Source organism: Podarcis filfolensis (assembly GCF_964270895.1).
Source record: "Podarcis filfolensis genome assembly, chromosome: 11".
Classification (NCBI taxonomy): domain Eukaryota; kingdom Metazoa; phylum Chordata; class Lepidosauria; order Squamata; family Lacertidae; genus Podarcis; species Podarcis filfolensis.
The window spans coordinates 21,690,042-21,701,949 of NC_139613.1; positions in this window are offsets into that span (position 1 = coordinate 21,690,042).

Below are 11,908 nucleotides of genomic sequence, written 5' to 3' on the forward strand. Positions count from 1 at the left end.
CACTGTCAAACAGCTCTTACTGTCAGAAAGTTCTTCCTGATGTTTAGTTGGAATCTCCTTTCCTGTATCTTGAAGCCATTGATTCAGGCCCTGCCCTCCAGAGCAGTTCTATAATGGTAACAGTTGACTTTTTAGGGAGTTCCACACAAGGGTCATTGCTACAGTGAAGGCCTTGTTTTGTGATAGAAAACAGAGCAAGACGTCTTGGGTAGATTTGAAAGACCATGAAGGCACATATGGGAAGAGGAACTCTTGAAGATAGGCAGGAACCAGGCCATCTGAGTCTTTAATGGTAAGCCCTAACACTTGAATTGGCCCTAGAAGCAAACAGGCAGCCAATCTTAGCAGGACTATGATTTCTCTTCCGTAAAAGAGCAGCTGGTTTCTGCAATAATCAAAGCATTCCTAGCCGTCTCTAAAGGCAGCCCCGCGTAAGGTGCATTACAGCAATCCACAGGAGATTATCAATGCATGCAGAATGGATGCCAGCTCGTGATCTGAGAGGATCATAATACAAATCAAAGGTGGTAATCGGCCATCCTGGCTACTTTTGCTACTAGTCTATCTAGCAGCAGAGCAGGATACCAACCAAGACTGCAATTCTGACACTTTAGAGGCAGTGCAAGTTGAAATTTCTCAGGAGGCATTTTTCAGAGTTCACATTCTCACCCCTCTTCCCTAGAAACAAAGCCATTTTGCAGAAACTGGTTGTGGTGCCTGCCACACACACACACACTGAAATGGGATACAATTTGCAGACATGGTAGCCCTTCCTAAGGGAATAAATCCTGCCAAATTTCAGAAGGATAGTGGCGGTGCTTTCCTTTAAGGGCAGCCTTTGTAGCCTTGGAGTGGATAAAAAGGATTCATTTAATCTCCCCAAGTGATCTGTGGGCAATTGGTCTGCAAATACCAGACATAGGAGAGGTGCCTTGAGGAAAGAAACATGCCAAATTACAGACAAATAGGTTGGGGTGTGTGCTGTGCTAGATGTCTTTAAAAGTTTGTGTGTGTGTGTGTGTGTGTGTGTGTGTGTGCCTTCTATAACTTTTTAATTTAGATCAAATTTTCAGGCATGTCCAATGACACCTTTAATGTTTGGTTTTTTAAAAAACAACCACCACCAGTTGGTTGGAATATAGCAGGCATGCGAGAGGTGCCCCTAGATAAGAAACCTGACAACTGCAAACAAATGGGTCCAGCAGTCTTAGCGCTGACTACCATCATAGTTGATTTTCAGAGAGAGGCGAAACTAAAATCTATTGGTTTTCCTTTCTGAAAATACTGGGATTGGAGTGTCTGGGTAAAATCATCTCTCCTGATTACAAGCTTGACCTGACAGTCACAATCTCCCCTACAATCTCCCTTTTGCCCTGTCTCCCCCTTGTTCCTCTATTCTGTTGTTTTCCTTATAAGGTAAGGTTAGAGAAATGAGTTCCACTTTTAGCAGACACTTGTCTGTAGGGGCATCTGATTCATTCAAGCACTGCAAGGTGCTTAGCAGAGATTCCTGGTTTGAGTTGGGGTGCCTTGTACTGAGTCCACTTCATCTCAGACAAGTCCCGATTTGCTCCAAAGCACTCTGCTTCGGCTCAGGATTTAGGCTTCCACCAAAGCTACTTCAATTCATATGTATCTATAAGGTTGGCATCTGTCTGTCTCAGAAGAGTGTGCCTTTGAGGGTGAAGTCAAACCGTTGGAGAGTTACAGTGCCTGCTGCTGCCGTAGAAACCAATATGGGAGAGACATGATTTGTTGCAGCTGGAGCAGATGAAGGCATCCAGTTGTGCTGCTGCAGGTAAAAAGGTAAAGGTAAAGGGACCCCTGACCATTAGATCCAGTCGTGACCGACTCTGGGGTTGCGGCGCTCATCTCGCTTTATTGGCCAAGGGAGCCGGCGTTTGTCCACAGACAGCTTCCGGGTCATGTGGCCAGCACGGTGAACCAGAGCAGCACACGGAAACACCGTTTACCTTCCCGCCGGAGCGGTACCTATTTATCTACTTGCACTTTGACATGCTTTCGAACTGCTAGGTTGGCAGGAGCAGGGACCGAGCAACGGGAGCTCACCTCGTTGCGGGGATTCGAACCGCCGACCTTCTGATTGGCAAGTCCTAGGCTCTGTGGTTTAACCCACAGAGCCACCCGCATCCCTTACAGCTGCTGCAGGTGTACCATGGCATTTCTTCTTTCTGCACTTCCCCCAGCGGTCATTCCTCCTCTGGTTACTGCTGTGGATACATAACCTGACATATCTATTGTCAGGAGCTCGTCCTACTCTCAAGTAGGACCCTGGCACAGACACATGCCCGAGTGGCATGTTCTCTCTCTCCTGGTCTTTTGTTTGGGAGTTTCAAAAGCTTTCTTCAGCCCAAACATCACAGTGACTGATGCCAACAGACATTGGCACACTTAGGGATCTGCAGAGTGTTCACAGTTTGCGTAACAGACCTCAGCAACTCAGCATTTTGGCTAATCTACTTTATTTACATATAAACACACACGGAGCACTGCAACATGGCTCCCTCTCTCTCTAGCGCCAGACAGCAAAGAGAAAGAGCAAAGGACAATGGTCCCACTTCACGGAACACAGTAACACAAACATCCTGTCTCCATCACTTCCCACTCTGTGGAGTCAAAATATAAACTGTCATGTGTTAGACAAAATTCCCATGACTGCAATCATGGAGCAGGAATTCTAACATCTGTATCTATATCTCCAAATTATTGTTCATTCCCTTTATATGAGGCAGAGCAGTACTCATCCGATTTTACCTTCTGCTACTGGTCCTGAAGCAGACATGGAATTCTGGTCTAGAAATGGAACCACTAAACAATTATGTCTCGTACACCCAACTTCTTCAGCCAGCTCACAAAGTTTTGATGATCAGTTGTGTCAAAAGATGCTGAGAGATCCAAAAGCTCTAACAGAATCACACTTCCTCTGTCAGGCTCTACATTAGGGTTGGGCAACCTGTAGCCTTCCAGGTGTTGCTGCACTACAACTTGTATCATCTCTGACCATTGGTTATGCTGGCTGGAACTGATGTGAGTTGGCATCCCCAACATCTGGAGGGGCACTGGTTTTCCATTTCTGCTCTAGATGGAGATTATTCATTCCAAACTGCTGCAATGGGTTATATCAGTTGTCCCCCCACCCACCCATGCGCCCCTTCATCCCTCCAGAGAGTTGGGGGAATCCCTAGAACAGATGGGGGGAATGCAGCAGGAGAGGGAGAAGTTCTGTTGCACATGTGGAAGACCTTGCGTGAATGGGGATACAACACTATGTGTCCAGTTTGAGACTGATCGCTCATCCACATTCTGCTTGTCCCGTACTTTCTAGGCATCGGTCCAAGAGTTTTGTTTGCCCTGCTGCTTTCTCCAAGAAAACCCAAATGGGTTTTATACAGATTGATGTTTATTCTGATTCAGGGGTCAGCCATCCTCACACTCTTACCACCACTTCTCTCTTGGCATTTTTGTGCCAATGACAAGTTGCAGAATGCATCTCACAAATTGGCCCCATGGAGACCCATGTCACATAGGCAGGCGTAGCTGGTGAAAGGTTCCCAAGAAGAGAACAGAAGAAGAGATAGGCCAGCATCTGATACATGAAGAAAGCCACAGCCTTTGAGACAGTAAATGGACCTATGATGGGGTTGACATATTTTGAAGAGCAAAAAAGAAGACACATTTGCCGACTTCTGCCTTTAACTACAGACTGCTTACGATGACTCTCCTTTTACATACAGTGGTACCTCTGGTTGCGAACGGGATCCGTTCTGGAGGCTCTTTCACAACCTGCAAACAGCACAACCTGAAGCGCCATATCTGCCCAGGTGCGTGGCGCGATTTGGTGCTTGTGCACATGCGTGAAGCACGATTTAGCACTTCTGTGCATGCGTGAGCGGCGAAACCCGGAAGTAACCCTTTCCGGTACTTCCGGGTCGCAGTGGGATGCAACCTGAAAAAACATAACCTGAAGCATCTGTAACATGAGGTATGACTGTATCCATGAAAAAGAGGACATGTGTCATATGAAAGCACAGTCACTTGACCCATTCTCTCTAGCCCCTTTTGTGGACCAACAAACGAACACGTTACCCTGAAACTATGCTTCATGGAGCTTCATTTTTATATGGAAAATGAGAAACCAAAAGAAGTTCTATTTATCATCTCTTCTTCCACCTCCCCCTGCCAAATAACTTGTAATTATATTTCATACTACTACAACCAAAAAAACCCAAAGTATTCCATAATCAGAGCAGCAATTAAGTTACATAGTAATTGGTAGGTGATGTGAAGCTTAGAATGGGTGAGCCCCATTATGAAATCAAGTCTGCCATATGTTTAAGAGATACCAGTCTGTTTCAGAAATGCTTGGAATGTGTGAGACATTTATTCCTATGGGATACTAACTGAATGCATAAGCAAGACAGATTAAAGGAAGTAACAAAGCTGCAGATGCATTGATTATGAGGTGTCCATGTTAATGCGCATAAATGTATTAACCTGCCAACTGTTCCATGCTGAATTCATATTCATACCGTGATTGTGTGAATTTTGCTGGGAAAATCAAGGGGAGTAATTGGACGCAGGAGTGCTGTGCTTCAGTTATATGCTATTCTGAAATAAACTGACTTGTTAAATTCAGTTTACTGTATGGCACATAGAGGTATTTACAGAATACTTTGCAACAGGGAGTGTAAAAAGATACAATTCCACAGGAAAGGGCAACTAAGAGCTTTGTGGCACCTTCAAAGGGTAGCGCACTTACACAGCAGTATGAGCTTTGGTAGTTAAAAGCCACAGAACTATATGAAAGTTCACGCCGTACACACAAAAATGTTAGCCTTCAACCTCTTTTCTGCAGGATTTGCACCTTTTAAGTTTCCTGTTTCAAAGCAACATTCCCTCCACGACAATTCTCCGCTCCCGTGAGAATCAATACGATATTTATTCATAAAAAAATATTATTATACTGCCAGCTCATATTAAATATCAAGGGGTACAATAAATCATAAAGCAATACAAAACATGAACACGTGTACTTAGAATAACTTTCTGCACACAGGGAAGGAACTGAGCAGAGGAGCAAGCTGCATTTTGACTGTCCTGGCAGGCTTTGAATGTGCTTGTCTGGGGGGGGGGGAGACTGTGTAGACTTAATGAGGGAAAATTGAAAGACCCCCTAGATCAGCCTACGCCAACCTGCTGCCCTCCAGATGTTTTGGGCTGTTGGTAGGTCCAAAGCCAATCATCTGGTGGAGCCTTGTTCATAGTCTCCCATGGACCAGAAGCACAACTCAGTACAGTCGGCTCAACTCTACAGAACTCTCTCCCAGTAGAAATCAGCCAGGGACTATCTCTGCTACATTTCGGACACCTGGTTAAAGCAATTTTATTCCAGGGCACCATTGCACCACAAATGCTGCACCGGTGTTTTAATCCTCTGAAGTTTAATATATACTTTTCATTTTGTATATTTTCTATATGTATTTTATGAGCCGCTTCGGGACCGATATGGTGGAAAGAGGGTTATGCATTTTAAAAATAAAAAAGGATAAATTAAAAACAAACCTGCACCAGCCCCCCTCCCTCCCAGCATGGAGGGGTGGGGATTTTCCTGCCCTCAGGACCCCAGCAGCTTCTCACTTTGTAATTTTGAACAGAACAAAGCCATGCCATGAGGTCGTATCATTCCCAGAGGCATTATTTTGTGGGGTGGGGGCAGGTGATGGCAACCCCTATTGGCCAATTACAGGTGAGGATAGGGAGGAGGAGGAACGTGTTTTGGGGATGTGAGCCAGTGATGAATGTTGTTAAGAACAAAGGGAGCAGCCTCATACTGAATTGGATCACAGGTCAGTACTGATTACGCTGGCTGGCGGAAATTCTCCAAGATTTCGGACAGGTACCTCTCCCAGCCCTATAGAGAGATGCCAAGGATTAAACCCGGGACCTGCTGCATGCAAAGCAACTTCTCTTCCAATGAGCAATTTGATAAAATACAGCAGATACACAGGGATGCGGGTGGCGCTGTGGGTTAAACCACAAAGCCTAGGGCTTGCCGATCAGAAGGTCGGCGGTTCGAATCCCTGCGATGGGGTGAGCTCCTGTTGTTTGGTCCCAGCTCCTGCCAACCTAGCAGTTCAAAAGCATGTCAAAGTGCAAGTAGATAAATAGGTACCACTCCGGCAGGAAGGTAAACGGCATTTCCGTGCGCTGCTCTGGTTCGCCAGAAGCGGCTTAGTCATGCTGGCCACATGACCCGGAAAAACTATCTGCGGACAAATGCTGGCTCCCAAGGCCTATAGAGCATGCAACGCCAGAGTTGTCCACGACTGGACCTAATGGTCAGGGGTCCCTTTACCTTTACAGCAGACAGACAGGTAAAATTTCCAAAGTCTCAGATTGGCTCAGAAAAATTGTTTGGATTTTTTATTTCCCCAGAAGAGCTCAGATAATTTCAGAATTAATCCAAGGCAACTTTGGGAGATCTTGCCCATTTCAAATGCCATCTGAAACATGTTATTCAATCAAAATACCCATGACCAGCATTAAGTTGGGGCTGGGTTTCCAGATTTATAGTTGTCTAAATATATTCAGACTTTGGCCAATACTTGATGTTACAGATATCCCAAGCATTTGGGGGTCGGGAAAGAGAAAGGGAGTGAAGTGTAAACGGGATCTTGCATATTTCAGATGACTGATGTTCATGCTGGCAGTCCTGGGAAATCTACACCTCTTAGCTCTTATTTTGGAAAGCTTTGGCTGAAAAGGCTTCAGGTCCCATGAGACTGATATGTAGATGAGACATTAAGAAAGACTAGAATGCCTTGTTATTACCTCCCCACATGCGACTAACCAGCACAATGGCCTGGGAATACCATTCATTCACCAGTTTGGGTTGCTATTGAATTCATCCTCTTGTTCCAGGTCTTCACATTGAAAAGCCATCACAGCAGAACCTTGTGGGCATTCAAGGAGAAGGAAATCTGGACACTGAAGTGCTAATTGTGATGGAAGATTCTGAATCCAGGGAACTGACGGACAAATCAAAATGAAGTTAGGATCCAAATCAGTGGTGTCCGTCTCCCCCCCCCCATCCCTGTACTCACGCACACACATTTCCTGTCTCATTTTAGAGACTTTAAAAAGAATAGATTGTGTCAAAGGAAACTGTGACGAGGCAGAACACGGAGCAGGAAACATGTTGCTAATTTTAATACTGTCATTCTTAAATACATAGCAACAAGTCTATGAGAACTGAATCCTTATTTCAGAGACATTGGTTACATTGTTAAATTGACAATGATTAAATGTTAAATTGTCAACTTTTGCTGTTAATTCTACTTCATCCATTAGATATAATTAAGAAATATGGTTTTGCTGATGATGCTTTGAATGTATTGTTGGCAGAACTTTACATGGTTGCATGGCATCGTGTTTCAGCAATAGGAAATCCATTTTCCTCCCAAATGCAATTTTGTAAACCATGACCACTTTCTTCTTCTTCTTCTTCTTCTTCTTCTTCTTCTTCTTCTTCTTCTTCTTCTTCTTCTTCTTCCTCCTCCTCCTCCTCCCCTCCTCATCTTCCTCTTCCTCCTCTTCCTCCTCTTCCTCCTCTTCTTCACTATCGTACTCTGAGCTTTGCATATTATCCATTTTTAAAAGAATGTGTTCATGAGCATTCCCCAATCTGGTGCCCGCCAGCTATCTTGGGCTACATTCTCAGAACCTCAAGCCAGGATGGCCATTGGTCATGAGGAATTTAAAGGATGGGTAGACCAAGCTGCCCAGCACTGCTTGGATTATTGCCAATACAACAGAAGGACCAACCAGTGGACAGTTTGTCCGGGGTCCTCTCAAAAGTGAAGCTGGTCCTGGATCAAGATGCATGGAGGCCAAGACGTACATGAACACAACATGTGAGACTGCAGGATATGTTTACTACTTGCACCAGGGATAAGGAACTGTGGACCTCTAGCTGTTGAACGACAACAATTCCCATCATTGCTGACTATTGACCATGCTGGCTAGGACTGATGGAAACTGGAGTCCAACAATATATGGAAAGACATAGGTTCTTCACCCCACATTCACATTTTATGGCAAGGAGGAGAAGTGCCTTGAGTTAAAATCCCCATGCTTTAAATTAAAAACCCCATCCCCAGTATAGTGCGTGCCTGAATGGGTATTTTGACTCCAGTTCCCATCAATCCCAACAAGCAAAGCCAAGGGTCAGGAATGGTTGGAATTGTAGCTCAGAGATATATAGAAGGCACCAGGTTGGGGCAGACTCCCTTAAACCAAAGCTTAGTATTTCAAAAAATATTCCGCAGATATTTTAATGTAGCATGTGCATACATGAAAATCATACTACGACTGCTGTGCCATGTGCCCTGCTGAGAGTTTGATTAGACTCTGTGTACTGGCGTTTCCAGACACAGCTGAGAAAGACCCTTGTCTGAAACCCTAGACAGCTGCTGTCCATTTCATGACAGCTTCTGTCAATCCTGTAACTCTTTTCTGGGAATTGGTCCCACAGAGTAAATATGCATAGGATTGCACTGGACTTTGCCATTCCAGGACCACAAGATGGCCGTGTCCACACCATACATTTAAAGCACTACGATACCACTTTAAACACTCATGGCTTCCCCCAAAGAATCCTAAGAGCTGCTGTTTGCTAAGGGTACTGAGAGTTGTTAAGACCCTATTTCCCTCCCAAAGTTCTCTGAAACGGGATTGGATGCTAAGCCACTCTAGGAATTGTACATAAAGGGTAAAGGGACCCCGACCGTTAGGTCCAGTCGTGACCGACTCTGGCGTTGTGGCGCTCGTCTCGCTTTATTGGCCGAGGGAGCCGGCATACAGCCGTGGCCAGCATACATGTGGCCAGCATGACTAAGCCACTTCTGGTGAACCAGAGCAGCGCATGGTAATGCCGTTTACCTTCCCGCCGGAGTGGTACCTATTTATCTACTTGCACTTTGACGTGCTTTTGAACTGCTAGGTTGGCAGGAGCTAGGACCAAACAACAGCAGCTCACCCTGTCACAGGGATTCGAACCACCAACCTTCTAATTGGCAAGCCCTAGGCTCTGTGGTTTAACCCACAGCGCCGCCCGCGTTGTGAACATAGCTAGTGTCTAAATAGGAGCTTGTAGTTTTTCTTTAAGTAGGGTACCTTATTCTGGGAATCTGTTCCTGTGGCGTTTTATACAGCTCCACTGCTTTCTATCTAAATCTTAGCCTATGCTTTTTTTGTTTTTCTGTTTTGGTAAATGATTAAAAGTATGTGGAATGAGGAATTTTAAAGGGGATTATACTTGTATCTCTTTTGGACTAGAAAACTTTAAACTGAATGTGTCATTAACATGTATATTTCTATAGTTCCAATATTGCCTAGTTCTGTTGCTTTCTCTAGTTAAGTATTATAAAAGAGTATGTGAAACAAGTTTTAGATTAATAAGAATTACCAGAACTACTTGGAGATATAAAAAAGATGTATATAAAATAATGAAATTCTAATCTATTTAGCTTGATGCAAATTAAACCACTAATATTACATTGGTTGCAAATCAGCTCAGCTGTTCAAGAAAAATTAAAGCTTCTCTTATCAGATTGTCTAGTTCTCTTCCAAAGATTTGAATAAAAATCATATAGAATATAGATGTCTAAAGCTGCAATCCTAGCTCTACTTACCTGGCAATAATCCATTAAATTCAATAGGGCATATGCCTGAATAGATATGGTTAGGGTTCCAAACTTACCTTAATTTTTATTATTTTTATTTTTATTTTGGTGCACTTCTGTCTAGAGCAACAAAATGTTTCTTACATTTGTTACAAATACATTTGTGGGTACAATTAAATTCAATGGAAGAAAACAAAAATCTAAATTCTGCACCCATAGCTGCATGGAAAAGGCAAGGAAGAATAAGATGTTTAAAGTAATTTTTAAGTTTGCAATATATGAAAACGTCAAACATTGTGTGTGAATATAAATTGATGTATTAGGTTTGCTGCGATTTGTGCTATGGTTTTTAAAAGTATGTTTTGTGAATTGATGGGAGGAATACACAGACACAATGAGGATTACAAGTCTCTTTGATGAACTCTGCCTCATTTAAATCTGATTCTCTCTCTTTGTTACAGAAGAGATTATCTCCCTTAAATGATTATTTCCCTTCTTTTGAAATGTTAACTGAAAGAAAAAATAATTGACAATATAAAGTGTATAGGAGAGCGTAGGAGCGGGTGTGTAAAAATAATACACGCGTAAACAAAATTAGCAAAGGATCAAGTTTTCACTGCGCAAAGACACGCCACTACCACCAAATTTAGAGTGACAGCTCTGGAACAAACAAAGAAAAACAAGCACACACAGCCTCTTTGGAACACAAAATTTAAACTCTTATAAAACAACAGCAACACAAGCAATCCATGGATCCTGATGAGTAATTTAATTTTGGATTTTAATTTTTGTCATGACATATAAGTGGAAGTATTGACTTTGGGCAGAGAAAGCCTCAATAGACGTGTTACACACACACACACACAGCACATTTGGATTTCTGCTGGAGGTGACATTTTGTGATCTGAACTGTAATGGGTAATGGGAATGTCTTTGTTGCAAAACCTAATAGGATGAAAACACAATTCATAAAAAAGTGATTGAGAATTAAAGGACGAGCTTCTTAATATATGAAGAAGTTGACATAAAAAATAATAATTTGTGCACAAACAAGCAAGCATTTTTGTGCATTGTGCATCTCAGAAACAAGAGTTAGGTTTCATTTGACAGGGAATTAATGTCACTTTTGCTTTGCCAGTGCTTCCTGTTGGGGTAAGAAGCCTTTTCTTTCCTATGACAGAATCCTGCAGCTGAATGGTTGATAATGTCAAAGGGCTATTAATATGCTAAGCCTTTTAATGGCATGGGATACCTCCATCCTGTTCTCCCCAGTTCTGCAATAGTCCTTCGTCATTTATAATTTGGCTTGAAGAATCTGAACATTTCCAACTGGGTAGAATTTAAGATAAATTATAATTTCTTTTAAAGGCCTGAGTTCTGCTGCATAATGGCTTTAACATTTATTATTCAAATATCAGAACCGTTGTTGTTCGGGGGGAAATGTTTTGCTTATCAGGTTTGCCAGATAATATTATTTTTAAAAAAATAAGGTGGAAATCCCAACGCAGCTACCAAAACAAGAAATTCACATCATCAGCAATTACTTTGAGACTTTAGATTTCCACCACAATAAGCTAATATAGAGAGGTGCTTTTTATTTGCAAGCTTTAGTGATGTGTCTATTACGCGTTATAAAAATTCAGTCAGAAATTCATGATGTTGGAGTACACCTCATTTATCTGAATGGTTTGAGGGATATTCAAGTGTTTGGACAGGTGAAAACCCCACTGACAAAGGGCACAATGTGGTTCTAGTGGCCGGCAAATAAGCTCTCATACAGCACAGTCCAAGGCTGCTCAGACGTAAGCCTCCACAGAGGTCAAGGGGGCTTAATCCTGTGCAAGTGCATATAGGATTGCAGACCAACAGTGCAATCCTATACATGTCCTTTCATCTACAAAGAAATCTACATAGGCCCGGCCCACTGATGGGGCGGGGTGAGGAGCCTGCCTCACCTCACCTTGCCTCCAACACCTGCCCTGTTGTCTCTACCAACAGTGGTAGCAGTTTCTGATGCGCTGAAATCTCACAAGATCCCACAGAATGCGTGAGATCTCACAAGACTTCGGCGATATCTTGCCAGTAGCTGCTGCTGGCACTTCACAGATGGGATACCACTTGCGCTGCAGGTAAAAGAGGTGCGACGCTGGCATTGGGGTGACAACAAGGGGGCAGGGTGACAACAGGGGGAAGTGGCACATTCC